Below are 8,895 nucleotides of genomic sequence, written 5' to 3'. Positions count from 1 at the left end.
GAAGTGAGAGGGTACATAGCTATAGAAAGGTTGTCCAACCTGCAACAGTGCTACAATCAAAGCTGGTTCTCTGTTGGCATGTTTACAACTGGCAATAGTGTTTGTTATAGGGGTTCAGTCTGCCCACCTGTCCATCCTTACATACACATGCCGAAGGGCTTATAGTGGTAGAGCAATGGCAAGCAAGTGGCAGTGTGGCAAGAAGACCGGGTCTTACCACCTGAACACCAGATGAAGAGAAGGCAGACAAAAATAGAAGCAATATGATGGGTTGTTGGCAGAGCCTGGTGTCCCCACTAGAGAATGACACGGGGACAAATTTTTCCCTGTCCCTGTGGGAACTCATTTTCCCATCTCGGTAAGTTCTTTTCCTGTCTCTGCCCCATTCTTGCAAGCTCTGTCCTCATCTGCACAAGCCTCAAACACTTTAAAATCATAAGTCATTCTCTATACTGCACTAAATGTAGTAAAAGTGAGCCAAGTAAAGGACAGTCAAGCCATTGTGACATCACTGATGAGGTTGGTTCTTAGGCATTGGTGGAATGAGGCACTATGATGTCACAATATCAGCTCTGGTTATCAGAGGCTGAAACTTTTCACACTACAGTGGTGCCTCGCATAACGAACGCCTCGCACAGCGAACGCTGCACACAACGAACTTCGTTTCACACAACGAAGTCGCCCGAGCTTCCACGATCACTGCCGATGTATTGAATCCTTCCGCGCAGGCACTGCAGGCAGTCATTAGTCACTGCGCTTAACGCGTTTCACATAACGAACTTTTCGCATAACAAACTTGCTCCTGGAACGAATTAAGTTTGTTGTGTGAGGCACCACTGTATTTATTTATTCAGTTTTCTATACTGTTCTCCCAAGTAGAGAATGACACGGGGACAAATTTTTCCCCATCCCTGCGGGAACTCATTTTCCCGTCCTGGCAAGTTATTTTCGTGTATCTACCCCATTCCTGCAAGCTCTGTCCTCATCTGCACAAGCCTCAAACACTTTAAAATCATACGTGTTTGAGGCTTGTACAGTTAAGGCCGAGCTTACAGCAATGGGGCAGGGACAGAGACAGCGACAAAATTTGTGGGGATGGGATGGGAAAATTGAGTTCTTGCAGGGACAGGGACAAATTTGTCCTCGTGTCATTCTCTAATCCCCACCAAGTGCAGGAGCCCTTCGCAGCAGTGGAAAGTGGTGGCAGTGTAAAGGAGTCAAGAGAAATCACAGAGACGTCGGCAAGGTAACCTGAGCATGTGTAGGTTTTGTCAGCATTTTGCAACAGTTTGAAGTTTTTTGGGTTGTTTTTTTTTTTTTTTTTAAATAACTTTCTACCCCACTCCACGACAAATGCCATCTGGGCGGCTTACAATCTAAAAACTGCAACATACTTCTCTCGGGCCTCCTGCGCACCCGTCTCACTCTTCAAACTGTTCAAAATTCTGCTGCAAGACTCGTATTCCGTGAGAGCCGCTATTCTCACATTCCCCCTCTCCTCAAGTCATTTCATTGGCTCCCCATCCATTCCCGAATACAGTTTAAACTCCTCTTGCTGACTTACAAGTGCATTCACTCTGAAGCCCCCCCAATATCTCTCTTCACTTATCTCCCCCTATGCTCCCCCCCCCGCCATGATCTCTGTTCATCAGGCAAGCCCCTCTTATTTGTACTCTTCTCTTCCACCGCCAACTCCAGACTCCGCCCCTTCTTTCTTGTGGCACTATATACCTGGAACAGGCTGCCTGTATCAATACGTCATGCTCCATCCCTGGTAGTGTTCAAATCCAAGCTAAAAACCCACTAGAACCGCCTAGAACTGCCTAGAACCGAAAGGCTTTTGCATTATATAAATAAAGATTTATGTTATGTTATACTATGTTATAACAACATTAGCCAGACTCAGATGAGCAGTGATTTGCGGTCCATTGGCAGAGTTGATGCAATGACTCGGGTAAGGCTGGAGCAAGGGAGTGGATAAAGGGATATATAATCGGAAAACCGACCCTTGAGTAGTTACAAATGAAGTCTCACGGTACTGGGTGTAATGATGAACTACCAGGCTGATTTTAAAAAATGTCCAGTGCTATCTGATATTGAACCTTGGATATTAACAGCTAAAATTTTAAATTTCCTAAATATAGTAAAACATTTTCACTACAGCAACACTGAAACAGATGTGTATATTGTTCAATCTCCTTTCTCATTGATTGTTCAACATTTGCATGGACCAGTAGGGAGAAATAGCCTATCGCTTAGAGTAGTGGACTGAGAACTAGGGATCTCAGGGTTCAAATCCCTTGTGGCCCAGAATAGCTCTACCTGGAAGGCATCTGCCTCTGGTGCTAAGGGTCACAGGTTCAAGAGTGACTGATACACCAATAGAAAAAAAAAGAAAGAAGCTGGGAGACTTTAACCGAGAAATTGTAATAGGGATTGGTTACATGGAATGTTGCTACTATTTGGAGTGTCAGAATATTGCAACTATTTGGGAATCTTTTTAAGGCTTTTGACCTGGATTGACCACTATTGGAATTAGGATGCCGGGCTAAATGGACCATAGATCTGATCCAGCATGGGTATTCTTATGTTTTTATCACACTGTACTGTCAAATACACACCTCAAATAAATCACAAATGCATATGATTTATTTAGCGTACGGGATAAAAAAAGGTTACATTTCTATAATGATATGCTTGTAGTGGTTCAATCGGTCCATTTAGAATTTGTTTCTTGTTTGCTCGTGTGAATTTGCTCCATCAAGACGGCGATGGGTGGCAGAAAAGTTTGAGTAAAGCTATCCTTTTTTTCTAGAAATTCAGATAAAGGAAATGATAAAGGGAAAGCTACTCGTAATGGCTTTCGCCTATCTCTTTTTATGAAAATCATCCTGGATTATAGAAGTGATTATGCACAAAAATTAATGAGTCAGATGAATGCAGCCAACTAATTATAAAGGAAAGAATTTCTATTTATGCACCAAGGCCTTGATAACTATTAAGGCTGGATAAGGAAATGTAACAAGGCTATCTAATAATTACAAAGATATTTTAATTATACTGTAAATATGTTAATAGGCAGTGAGAACTCGTCATATGGCGTGTAGTGTACATTCACATAGAAACATTTTGCCTTACACAGGGGGCCATATATATTTTAGGGCTCCTTTTACGAAGCTGCGTTAGGGCATTAACGTGCGGAATAGCATGCGCTACATTGCCCCGCCTGCTAGACGCTAACGCCAACGTTGAGCTGGCGTTAGTGCGCGGTAACATCCTGCATATGCTAAAAATGCCAGCGCAATTTAGTGGAAGGAGCCCTTAGTGTTTTTTTTATATATTTTTTTTAATGCATTTGTTGCCTTGTCATAATTTTTAATTGTGAAAGGTGCAGGCATTAGTTTTATCTATTTTAGACTACTGTAACATCATCTAGTTAGGAGCACCCAAAACAATTCTAAGGAAATTAAGGATAATTCAGAATACAGCTGTTCGATTGATTTTTGGTTTAAAAAAGAACGGCCATATTAGTCCATATTATCATTTACTTCATTGGCTGCCTTTTGGAGGCAAGAGTATTATTCAAATTTTCCTCTATCTGCTTTAAGCTGATATCGGGATTGTCTCCAGCTTACCTTTTTCCTCATTTTGTGTTGCATAGACCATCAAGAGAAACTAGAAACTTCTACTTATTTGCTTGTCCAAAAATTAATGGGTGTAGATACAAGACCTTCTTAGATAGGACCCTGGCAACAATCTTGGTTAGGTAAATGTATTCAGCAAGCTATGTTATCCTAGTGCAGTTTTCGGAAATTAATTAAGACCACTTTGTTCGATAAGCTTATTACTTAGGGCTCCTTTTACAAAGGTGCGCTAGCGTTTTTAGCCCACGCACCGGATTAGCGCGCGCTATAGCACGTGCTAGCTGAAAAATTACCGCCTGCTTAAAAGGAGGCGGTAGCGGCTAGCTAGCGCGGCATGCCACTCCCGATGTGATCTGCATTTCAAAACCCGGACAAAGTGCTGGGTTTTGAAAAGCAGTCCAAGCGCCCGGATATGCCCCCTCTAAATAAGGGCAAATCCAAACGTCTGGTAACCCTAGTTAAGTCTGAATATCACCTTAACTGGCCATGCGCTAGCTGGCGTTGAAAACCTGGATTTTCAGTGCCTATCACCAGAAGCACCCCAGCACTGAATAACTGGGTTGAACGCCAGTGGCGGGTATCTATGTGAATTTACCAATATAAAAAAAAAAAAAGCCAAGTAGCTGCATAGTCTTTTTTAAACACTGCAGACTCAGCTAGGAACAGGGAAGTCCTGGATGTCCTACCAGGGGCATTTCTTTGGCAACTTGATGAAAAGCCCATCTAAGGGGAGGCAACTGACACCGACACTAAAAGCAAGGTGGCAAATAATTGCGGCAATGCATTTGAATGAGCCATTAAAGCAATGCTTGGTGCGTAAGGCACATTCTAAATCCTAAAGGCTGCAGAAACATCCCCCTCCTCTTTCTTTCCTCGGACGCCATCTGAATCCTCGCTGCCCTGGCTTTAACATTCCCTGTGCCTGTCAGACTGTGATCGGAACGACACTCCTCTGAGGACAGGCCGCAGGAACTGCACGGAGTCCTCTTTTCTTTCCTCCTGGCTGTAGCTAGGCAGAAAATGACTGGGCAGGGTGGGGCATAGGGGGTAGTTCCTGGGTATTTACAGAGAGGACGTAGACTGCCGTACGCATCGGAATCAGCCTCTGTAAAAATTCACTGCGCAGAGGTTAATCTAGATGTCAGCATTGCTTGACAGCGTGGAAATTACTCCAGGCCAGCACACTTTCTGAAGTCTTAATATAACAGTCAATTCCATCCAATCTGCAGGGAATGAAAGGTGTGTGTGTGTGTGTGGGGGGGGGGGGGGTTGTTTTGTTTTGCTTTGTGTGCAGAATCATTCAGTGCCAATTTTCTTCTTTGTTCGACGACCAAATTTGTTTGTGGTCCTCGAGACTCACCTTACATGAATACTTTTTAAGATATTGACTTGCAGAGAGCACGGGGGGGGGGGTGTATGGGAGGGGGAATTGCCTGAAACTAAATCATTTCTGTAAGCGGTGGTGTTTAAAATATGCAAAGGACAATCCGATACTGTAATTTAGGGCTCCTTTTACGAAGGTGCGCTAGCGTTTTTAATGCGCGCACCTGATTAGCACACTATAGCGCACGCTGGTCTAAAAACTACCGCCTGCGGCATTTTAGCGTGCGCTATTCCGCGCGTCAAGGCCCTAACACGCCTTCGTAAAAGGAGCCCTTAGTATCTCAGTATCTAGCAGTGGATCAACAGAAAACAAGCCACAGCTTTATATTCAGACTAAGCTCTGCAGTACCTCAGCCTGAGTACATATCATATCACGGATCCTTTGCTGGCGCATTTCTTGTCCTCCTGCTGCAATTCACCTACATCGGAACACAAGTTTATCTATTTGTTTTATCATCCCCTGTAAGATCCCATCCTTTATTATTTCCCATTCACTCACCACGTAAAGCCTCCAACAAGTTTCCCTTTCCACAGTACGAGACTAACCTGCTCTGGATGGCAGAGCAATATGTGGAAAGCAGGTCTAGAATTACTGTATGATCGTGCAGTCATGCCTGCCTGCACGCAGAAGTGCACAAAAAAAGCAGCACTTCCCTGCTTAAGTGCACAATGAATTATTCTATAAGAGAGGACATAAGTCTTTTAACATGCAAACACACAGGAGGTGTGCATTTGCGTGTTGCATAGTGCACTGAGGCATGCCCACTTATGCCAACCCTTGACCTGTGATAAGAGGGCATGTCTAATGTAAAGCATACATATGTAGGTAGCTCTGATGCTATTATAGAAGAGGTGCCCCCCCCCCCCCAGTATTGGGATGCCTAAAATAGGTGATGGAACAAAAGCGATGGACAAGCCGCATCGACAATAGAGAGTAGACAATTGTGCACAAGACTCCAGCGTGCCACCTTAAAAGTTTATTTTAAAGGGCTACGATGGGGGGTGTAGGGGGGAATCCCCCACTTTACTTAATAGTATTTGCGCTACCATTGGGGGGGTGTAACCCCCCCCCCCCATTATACAGAAAAGTTAACTTTTCCCCTAAAAAATAGGGAAAAGTTAAGTTTCCTATATAATGGGGGGTTACAACCCCCCAAAACCACCCCCAACGGCAGCGCAAACACTGTTAAGTAAACTGGGGGGGATTCCCCCATCGGAGCCCTTGAGTCATGCGCTCAATTGTCTGCTCTCTAATGTCGGCGCGGCTTTCTCCCGCAACGCTTATGACTGTGAACCCTAAAATGGGGTGCCCAGTTATGGAATTACTCCCATAGTCCTTAAGAGATGCCGAGTGTGATTCTTTTGGGCAGTCACAAGTACTTCTAGAGAATAAATGCTATTTAAGCCCTACTCTCTGCCCCCAACCATTCTTCTAAATCAATGCCTGGGTGGCAATTAGTCTTTGGATTTGGTTTATTAATCATCCCTAGGGTTATCACTGAATCATAGGTATAAGGTCTGAGCACTTCACAATATGGTTTAATTTTGTATCTTTATGAATCTTTTCCATGGAGTTTTTTGACCTGGGATGTGTTTTGTGTGGCAGTTTATAACTGAACATATAGTTTCTTGATTGTTTCCTTGAAACACTGAGGTTTTTTTCTCCATGTTAGTTACTTGCCTTTCAGCCTGTTTCCTTCCACTATTAGCAGCTTTATTCTGAATATTTGTTGTTTTTTTTATTTTAATTAAAAAATTATTTTGAATTATTCTAGAGCTGTGATTATAGTGGATAGAACAAATAATGATGCACACAGATACTGGACTGGTTGATGCAGGTCATGAATCGCTTATGCAACACTGTATGATAAATGATACCAGTGCTAGACAGATATACTAAGGGGGGGAGGGAAATCTTCTAACAGGCCACCTTAAAATGTGAAAAAAGTGCCTAATTTTGGATTATTTTATAAAGGGAATTTCACTAATAGTAAAACCCTAAGCGCGCATGCGCACTCCTACCTGCGTGATCCATGATCCGTAGCCCTTAGCTTTAGCGTCTCATGATTGTTGCAGTCGTCCTGGTCTCGCTGCATCTGCGTAGTTAGAACCGACGTTTCAGCCAGCACGATGGCCGAAACGTCAGTTCTACCTACCCAGGCATGGCAAGACCCGGCCAACTGCAACAATCTCAGCTTTCGCTTCTTGTATCCTGATAGTACAGGTTTTTTTTTAACTGAGGAGTAAACCACAGGAGTGTTAAAGCTATTTATCCATCATTGCCCCAAAGGATCCACCCAATTTGTTTAACTGAACCTCGACAAGGGCCACTTGTTTCGCAGACACCCACTGCAGAAGGAGGAAGAACTGATCCCAACAGTTTTTTCTCTCCCTTCCTTATGGGAGTTTTGGGTTTTAAAAATAAACTTTTCTGTGTTTTTTCCAAACTTGAATAAAGTGATCCAGTGATAAGAAATGGGACTCTTTCAAGCAAAAGAAGTAGATGTACCCATGCTTGAAGTGTTGAGGCTCATTGCATTGTTAAATTGTTAAATTCCTAAGGCCAGCAGAAGCATGGCTTATACTGGAAGTGCACTTAAATTGAAGAAAAACAAAATTTGTTCAAAAAACTAATAATCATACAAATAGAGAACAAATAAATATCAAGTTATATTTGATTACCAGACCTCAAATACCCAAGGCATTACTCAAATAGCTTTTCATGCCCTTACTGGGGTAGGTGTGTTCATCATTGGTCTCAGTTTCATCAGGGGCTATGCCTCCTTATGATCGTCCACCAATCACAGACCCGAGAGATTTAGGCAATGAATCTCCAGCCACTGGATGGTTTTCAGGTAATCTGCATAATCTTCTGAGTTTCAAGGTTGCTACCAGTGAACCTCAGTTGCACTCTGGGTCTAGTATGAGGCCTGTCTTCTCTGATATGTTGGATAGGGGGGAGAACCCAGCTGGCCTAAATCTCTCGGGTCTGTGATTTGGTGCATGATCATAAGGAGGCATAGACCCTGATGAAACCGAGACCAATGATGAACACACCTACCCTAGTAAGGGCATGAAAAGCTATTCGAGTAATGCCTTGGGTATTTGAGGTCTGGTAATCAAATATAACTTGATATTTATTTGTTCTCTATTCATATGATTATACTGGAAGTGGCCTTAGGCATCGGTAGGCGTACCTAGGCGCTTCTATAGGCGCGAGTCAGACGCCTTGAATGTCGGCCTGTAAAACGCTGACCTATACAAAAAATAGACGTGATTCTAGATGCAGTGCCTACCGATGACGGACACGTGGTATGCACCCATTTGCGCAGGCACCTACTGCGGCCGGCGCCGTTTCCAGAATCAGGCCCATATTGTTAGTAAACAGATTTCATTGCATAAAACGGGACCTTTTGCAAATAACGGATTAATACGTCTTTTTTAGCGCCTAGTCATCTGGTAGCAGCCTTGAGTAAAATCTAGCCACATTGATTCCAGTTGCCTTGCTAGCAGCCCCTGCCTCAATTTCATTCAGCGGCTCTTTTGTTCATGCAGCTTAGCAAAAGTCCCAAAGCTAAACCATTCGTAAGGGACCCATTTATTAACCAGATGATAGAAGTTCCACATAGATGCAAAGCAAATGCCGACTTAAGTGTCACACAAAAAAATGGAAAAGCAAACATTTTCTTTCTTACAAATTATAAGGACAGTAAATCAAATCTCTGATCAGGTCTTTTCTCCTTTATTGGGAAGCTAAAACCCTCTTGTGCCTTAAACTATCCCAGGCAGTTCTTATCTGGGCCACAACAGCTGGGGAGGTCTTTATTGTTTAATTGCAGTCTAACACTGGTCCATTCCTACCCTTCTA

This window comes from Geotrypetes seraphini, chromosome 14 (assembly GCF_902459505.1).
Source record: "Geotrypetes seraphini chromosome 14, aGeoSer1.1, whole genome shotgun sequence".
NCBI classification, from domain to species: Eukaryota; Metazoa; Chordata; class Amphibia; order Gymnophiona; family Dermophiidae; genus Geotrypetes; species Geotrypetes seraphini.
This window is presented reverse-complemented; position numbering follows the sequence as displayed.